Raw genomic sequence first — 7,983 nt, 5'->3', positions numbered from 1 at the left:
AAATCTGGGTCGTCTGATAGCTTGAACCGCTATGCAAACTGCTGCTCCCAGAGTTCTAGTCACAGCTGATATGAAGTTGTATTTTTGCAGAAATGGCTGGGATTTGGTATGGGAAATGAGAAGAATTTAAAAGGATTATTGTTTTTCACTGTAGTCGCAAACGTACGGCAAAACTTTTAAGAGCAGAATCATTTTTTGCTCTCCATCCATCCATCCATCCATCCATCCATCCATCCATCCATCCATCCATCCATCATCAGTACATCTGCACCCACTGCAATTTCCCAGCGGTCTGGAACCTATCCCAGTAGCACAGGGCACAAGACATGGTACACCTTGGATGGAACCTGAGTCCGTCTCAGGACAGCTTCATGCATATGCACTGCTAATTAAGAAGAATGACATTACAAACCACTAAGCAGACATAAATAACCCCATGATGTCTTTATCACAAGTCTTTTCCAGACCTTTTCTCTCTCCTCACTGCTAGATCTGAGTTAAAGGAAATACTTTGTACTGTTAGGGTTTCTGTTACGCAGCAGGAACAATTGAGGGTAAGTACCTCACTCAGAGGTACTACAGAATACCGAGGGATTTGAACCTATGGCATCCAAGTCAAGAAAAAGTATAGGGGTTAGAGCTTCTGCCTGAGGACTGAGGTCACAGAGATCACAGGTTTGAATCTATCCTCATGCTGTAGTACCCTTGAGCAAGGTGCTTCCCTGCTCCGCTCCAGTAAAAATTACCCTACTGTATGAATGGATAAATAATTATCAGTAGTTTAACATGGTAAGTTGCTTTGGAAAAAGACATCAGCTAAATCAATATATCTAAATGTCAAGATGATGAGAGGGTAAAACAGTGTTCCAAGGTGGAGGACGAAGTGATCCAGGGCAAACTCGTGGACCCTGGGTGAGCTGACCAGACAGGCATTAATGAGAAGCAGGACTGAGCAGCTCACCAGTCTCTGTGGCTTCACTATCAAAGACGAGAGCAAAACAGTCCCCGTGGAAAGGGGCCGTAAGAAAACATCTCCCTGTTCCAGCTAAGTGTCAAAAGGCCCAAACTGGGAGTTCCCCTCTGTAATTAATCCAAGGCTGGTGAACCAAGGTTTTTTTTTTTTTTTTTTTTTAAACCACAACATGCAGAAACTGAGACCTTCAACTCACTTTTACACTTTGGATCAAAAAAAAAACATTAATACTTTTTTCTATGTCTTCATCTTGTGAAACCTTCTCTGCTAGAAGTAAATAGTTACTCACTATTCTACATTTTTTTCCAATACAAGTGGTCCTCAACTTGTGACATGTGCAAATTACGACCACGTAGACTTACGAGAGCCGCCCCATCAACCTTATTAAATGACTTTCGAGTCCTGACTTTGGTCGTAATATCTACCAGCAACCTCTCCGTCTATTGCACGACAATATCAGCTGGTAGTGCTGCCGCAGAGCACCGTGTCTGTCTGACTCTCATTCAGTGTCTGGGTGTTGAGCAGTGATTGCGTTTTATTCACAAAACTTTTTTTTTTTTTGTGATTCCTATCAGGTTAATTTTTATTTAAAATTAGGTAACAGGACAATGTATGAGTATTCCGGTGGAGCAGGAAGGAAAAAGTCAAAGACAATAGATTTCGAAAGTGAAAATAATAGTGCAACATGTAAATATAATACTGTACTATATTTATATTAATACAATTTTATTGTAATTTGTGAAAAATTATAACAAAACTTTCTTATACAACATCACATTCTAGAATGTTAATTGTTTACATATCGTAATGCTTATATGATACCGTATGACGGGGTTTGTGACTCACAACAAAGTCGAGTTATGATGAGGTTGTCACAATGAAACTTGTTGCACGGTGAGGACTGTCTGTATTTGGTTTGAAGGTCAGAAGACTCATGACCCAATTAAACCAGTTCCATGAGGTCAAATAGATACCACCACAGGAGTCCATACTGCTCTGAGTTTCTCGCTATGGTCTGATTTGGTTTGATAGGACTTGGCACACCGAGGAGATCTTACACAACCCAGAAATAAAACCTGAAAACAACAAGACATCAGTCCTGGGCAGGAGGAGATAGAAACTATGGAGTCTTCAGGGTTTAGAAACAATGCTAAGTTTGGATTTATGTGTTCACCATATGTTGGGGCAAAATCTGTAACATTTCATTGGAAAAATTAATTAAAATAATAAACCATAAATCTTAATCTTTTAATTTTACCATAAAATGTCATCTTGTGTTGATTTTAGAGCGGCAAAATTGTGAATTGGCATACAGCCTTAATACTGGCCATAAGAAATGAGTACATATTTATTTGGTTATTGAAAACTATCTGAAAAAGTGAAAAAAAATCACATATGGTTAACCATGAGAAAAATATGACAATAAACTCATTATAACACTCTTGGAAATATTCATTTGGGGCCTTTCAAAAACACCCAGTAAGAGTTTCAAACCGCACTGAGATAGACAGTGAACACTCATAAAAATAAAGACAGATGTTGAATCTGAACCATTTTTTGACAGAAACTAAAAGTGAAGCTGTCTAGACAGTTTATTGCGTGGCACCATTTTCTGACTATTAAATTCAATAATGCCAATGAAACTTTTTTTTCAACAAACACCTGAATATAATGAAAAATACAACTTTTGGAACAAGACAACTAGATCACTAAAAATATAAGGTAACTATGTATAATAGAAAATATTACAACAAAATTACGTATCACTTTATGTCTTGATTGCACTGAGAGGCACAGGTTAATTTTTATAATAAACTCCTACCTGTCAATAGGACTAAACTGTACGATTGTATTTTAAATGTAATTTGCTCATACGTATGGTTTATTTGGTGAATTTGAGCTATTTAGTTTTTTAACAGGAATTTAAATATTACAGAGTTGTAACAACAAACTCAAACTGAGTGTGTACAAACACCGGGGTGTGTGACGGCGGGATGGAGGTTGGGGTGGGGGCACATACAAATCACCGAAATCTTTTTCACGGTCCTGCCTCTGTGGTTGCCTCATGTCCACGGACCCGTCGGACTCTTTGTAGAATCTGAAAGAGCACAGCTGTGTCTCAATTCAGCTGACAAACACACACCAGCACCGGAACAAAACGGGGGCATCTGGCAGAAGAGGAAAGGCGACATTAAGGAAGGTAATGTCCCAAAGATGGATTCCGTGCAGCAATGAGCCTACGGGGTAAAGTGGAGCGCGTCCCAGGTGCTGTACCATCCCCTGTGCAGCCTTTCACAATGGCCCATGGGGGTTCTGCATCTGCTGAATATCTGGCCCCCAACCCCAGCATGGCCATTGATAATGCCAGGCTCTTTTGGAGGGCTTCTATAGCGGCACAGTGGTGTCCGCCCACCAGTGTCAGAGAGACAGGCACCTGTCCCTATGCCTCGGGTACCAATGGGACGTACTGGGTAGCCCCTCCCGTGCTCCTCAGATAGACATTGCCCTGCCCCCTGGCTAGTCCCTCCCATGCCCTCCAGCTAACCCCTCCCCATATAAAATAACGAAGGGACCTGACAGTCACTCACTTTCATGTGAATGACAGATGAGTCTCATTGACACTCCAACCCCTCACTGACACCGTCTGGTTCAGCCCAACCCATTGAACCCATGACCTTGCACCAGCCCACCCTGTTTGGCAACCATCACGCCCTCTTCGTCTTCATCCCTAATTCATCATTGGAACCTGGAACTGTCACGGGCCAAGAAGGTACATTAAGTATTTATTGAAATTTTTAACTTTTTTTTTTTGTCTTTTTCTAATTGTTTTGACACATCCAAACTCCACACATGTAGGCAAATGGGTAGTGCTGACAACACTTAAATGCAAAAAAGTACTAAAAAAGCAGTAACAGCAACAATGACAAAGATGGTAATAAAGAAAATAAAGTCTGGTGCATCCACTCCCTCCGTTACCCTCAGCCTCGCACTGTCCTGCACATCCTATTGGAGAAGGGGGGCCTGGTGGTGCGGGGGGGGAGGACCGAGACAGTGACAGAGGAGCAGTCCTGACTAATCCCCATTACAGAGCATGACGAGAGGAGCAGCACCTCGAAAATTGAGGGCCGGCGGGCAGGCCTGGCTGCGCCACCCCTTTCCCGAGACTCCCCCTTTCCGCAGGCGACCACATCAAGGAATTCTGACGGAGCCTGGCGGCGGTTCCAGTGGTAATAGGAATTCTAATAATAGGCAGACTGTAACCGCAGGGCAACAGGTCTTGGGGCACTTCTATAAATGGCAGGAAAACTGATTACTGAGCAAGAGCTACTTTGATTTGACAGTCCCGGGTAGCTGTGATTCTGATCTCTGACCCGGAATGTTGCTGCTAGCTGTCAGGGGCGACCGACATGTAGGCAGGCAGCCGAGGTGAGCTGGAATGGGAAACAGCACAAAGGTACGCTCCCAACATAGGAACGCGTGATCACCGGTCAAACGAAAGCTACGTCCAATGAACGAGCACCAAAGCATCTTTTGACAGTGGTCAACAACAGACGCAGCTATGCTCGGAGCTTCCGTTCTGTTCGCCAGGTATTTTCCGCCATATGGCAGCCTGTGGGCCCCGTGTTAAACGAAAAAACCAGGGAGGAAAATGCGGAACATAGCGGGTGCCAGTGTACACAAGGGGATCGAGGATACATTCCCATGCAGAACGGTTCAAAAGGTACAGGCTGGGTGTTTACCACATGACTGGAATTCTTTCGGCTTCACTGATTCATACTTTCAGCATTTATTCCTTTTTGATGTTTGCCCCAAGCAGTTCTGGGTAAAAGTAAACCCTTCAAAACACCTTTCCCCAGGACTGGGGCCCAGCAGTGCGCCTTTAAGGTTACTGTGCCGTTTCTGCGCTCTTGGATTCTACAGCTTCTAGGAAGCCGGGAGACCCCATCAGCTGCTTTCTGTCAGTCTGTCGGTGGCACAGGGAGAAAATTCCAGAACAGAATAGACCGTCAGTCGTTGGTACACGGGTGACACGGCCCTCAAGTGCCTGTAACGTGAGTCGTTGCAACAGCTTCATGGGCTGATTAGTTTATTGTTTCAGGCTGCTAGCCCCTCCCGGTGAGGTCATTAACAGCTTGGGATTGTTTTAGGCTAAACTCCCGTCGAAACCCAAGCTCCCAGACATTATTCATTAATTCAATTAGGGTGCAATGACATCATCCAATGGCTGAGCTCTGTCATAAACGCAAAAGACGGCTGACACCTGTCTACAGCCCTATTACAAGGCGCCCACGGTGCCATATTTGCATATTTATATCTTAATTACATTGCAGTATGCCGGCCTATTAATGAGGTTCCGTTCCAATAGCAACTGTGATTCAAATAAGCCAGAAACAGTCCTGTCATCTCCTGTCTGTGAGCCTGGCACTTTAGTGGGAATCCTACAGGAGACCTTGTAAAAGATGAGACAATATATTATGTATGTTGCCAAGCAACCAAAGCCTTCATCAAAAATGCTGCAGAATTCCGTTATTGTCAGGTCTCGTTTCTCTCTCAGTGGGGTGGCATGTAAGCAGCTCCAATTGCTGTACAGGTATTTTGTCATTAATGTTCATTGAGAAAATTGCTTAAAATTGTCTCATCAGTGACACTAGCCAAGTTGTTAATGCGAGGAGTCCTGTCAGACCAGATAGTGGGGTGAGCAGCTTTTTAATTTGAGGGTAGGTATTCTTTAAGAGTTTATACGAAGGAGTCTTCGTGGATTTGTCCTTCTCAAGACTGACACCCTTACACCTTATCCAAAGTATCACCTGCCAGGTGCTCTGAGCGCTGGTCATTGGCTCAGTAGAGGTGAACCATGCAAGAAGCAACAGGCCCCTATAAAAGGAATCGGCCATGGAAGCCTGGGCTTGTGGGTAGTATCTCCCCTGAAGCAACAGAGACCTATAGCAGCATGGCTCCTAACATGACTTCTTGTCTGAACTTGCTGGCTGCACCAGATTTTCCTCATTGGTCGTCTTTTGGCCTTCCCCTCACCCCCAGGAGTAAACCCAAATGATTCAGTCATTTGGGATTGACACCAATTACCTTGTGGGTTGGACTTCTTTGAAGTGGAGACACTGAACCTTGAACTGGGGTGGGATTACATCTTTTACCCCACCTCATACCCACCCTGCCCTTATCCAAAAGCTTCTGAAGAACCTCAGAACGAGGAAGCATGAGAAGAAACCTAACGTGGCATTCATATCTTTGACTGCACTCACAATTTCAATGATGCAAACATTATAAGAGCTCTAGAGTTGAGCTTTTCATGTGTGCACACTTTCCTATTAGAGAACAATGGAAGGAAATGAATGGTTCTTACCCAGGTTTGTATTTCCATAGCTACTGTCTCCATACATGTTACGTATTATTCAACCTGGAGAGTCGGGACCTCAGAATACATTAGGCAGAGAGACCCCGTCATTCAGATTTGACTTTGTTCAATATTGCTTTTTCTATTTAACACTGACCATGCCAGTGTTGTATGCTTTACAACCTGAATATGCTCTAAATCCACACCATATTGTACTTAACTTGACCCAAGGGTAGAGTTGAAATACATGATTATAATACGTTGTAAAATTTACATAATGCAATGTAATGTGTGATTAACATGTTTTGACAGTCAACATGGTGGCATGTACTTGACAAGCTCGGTTTGTCAAAACAAAAGGTACAAGAGATCATAAGCAGCCACAGACACTAGAAGGATAAATTTCTGAAGCTTCACAAAGCACCGCAATAAAAATATAGCTATTAATAAACCACGTGCTGTATTTTTTCTCCATTAATTGTGTAAGATGACAGTGGAAGGAAAGGAAAAGACAGGAAAGCCTACAATGATGTGTACAACACTGAGTACAATCACTGGAACCATAAGATAAACCTTCTCTTCATAAGAAATAAATCAAATTCCGAACAGATGCACATTTATTTATGCTACATCATAAATTTATTTTATATCTGATCACAGTCTTTATTCCTGAAGATTAATTGGTCAGCATTTGCGAGTCCGAAGGCAAATTCCAGATAAATCATAGAAAAAAGCATATTAATGGTTTAGGTGTTTTTGTTAGGAATATAATGGAAGAGGCTAACAGTACGTAGTGATATATTTCCCACAACCATATCACACTTGTTTTTTCTTCTTGTGCAATGTGCCTGAAGTTATGATAGGTGCACAGGGAGGAGAGAGACTTCGGTTATTAATTTCACATTTGCAGCAGCTCTGAAGGTAGCAGTTATGAAGCAAAGGGGTAGATATTCATGTTATTTACATTAGCTCAGGGTGATGCTGAATGTACGTCTGCCAAACTGGTCCTTTCATCAGAGGAAGTCAACAGTGGCCTTTCAGACTCGGGTAGGAGCTGGGAGCCCAGTGAGTGACAAGACAGGCTAGGTGTGGGGGAGGGGTGGTAGATGAGGCCGAATTGGTGTGACTCCAGAACGAGCTACTCGCTCCTGATAGGAAAGTGATCCTTTTCATGAAAAGGGATGCATCATAGGATACCGGGGGTCCGACATCATGGAACGAGGAGCAGTGGGATAGCAGAAGTGAAACCTGAACCACTCCCTACCCCTGATGCTGCAGAGCATTGCCACACCTGACTGAACACAAGCCCGGCGGACAAAACCGATTTGTGAGACTCCTCATTAGGAAGGAGAATATGAAAGGAAGGGAAATGCATGGGTGCAGCAATGTTAGCACCTTTACCATGGTAGGATTCTGCCCAATCATTGCTCCATCTGCATTCGTGGACATTAGCACATGAGGGGCATGGTAATCACTATGGTCTATGGGGATGGTGGAAGGCTGATCATCAATGGTACAACCTTTGGGGTGTCAGATTCAAAATGCTGCGATGACAAGCAGAAACTGTCTGCAGACCACAGAATCACAGACCACTTCCAGGTAAACATGAACATTTTCAACCAGCTTTCAAACTACCTTTCTTTAAAAATGTCAGATG

This window comes from Scleropages formosus, chromosome 17, assembly GCF_900964775.1.
Source record: "Scleropages formosus chromosome 17, fSclFor1.1, whole genome shotgun sequence".
Classification (NCBI taxonomy): domain Eukaryota; kingdom Metazoa; phylum Chordata; class Actinopteri; order Osteoglossiformes; family Osteoglossidae; genus Scleropages; species Scleropages formosus.
The sequence above is the reverse complement of the archived record's forward strand: the minus strand, read 5'-3'. Positions refer to the sequence as shown.